Genomic DNA, 261 nt, shown 5'->3' with positions numbered 1-261 from the left:
GGCCGAGCGGGGGCTGGAGGGGACACCCTGCCAGCTCCCCCTCAGCCTCTGGCCCTACGCTGGGCAGAGGTGCGGAGGCAGCCCGCTCGCTTCACCGACATCCCTGCGAACGGTCCACCCTCTTCTTTATCTAGAAAGGAGGAAAGAAAAAAGAAAAACACAAAACACAAAAGAGAAAGAAAAGTCAGATAGGGCAGGCGTTAAGTGCCGGCTCGGCACGGGGCTCGGCACGCCACGGACACCCACACGCCTCAGCCCGGC

This window comes from Cariama cristata, unplaced genomic scaffold (genome assembly GCF_000690535.1).
Source record: "Cariama cristata isolate BGI_N322 unplaced genomic scaffold, ASM69053v1 scaffold8554, whole genome shotgun sequence".
In the NCBI taxonomy this organism is placed as follows: domain Eukaryota; kingdom Metazoa; phylum Chordata; class Aves; order Cariamiformes; family Cariamidae; genus Cariama; species Cariama cristata.
The sequence above is the reverse complement of the archived record's forward strand: the minus strand, read 5'-3'. Positions refer to the sequence as shown.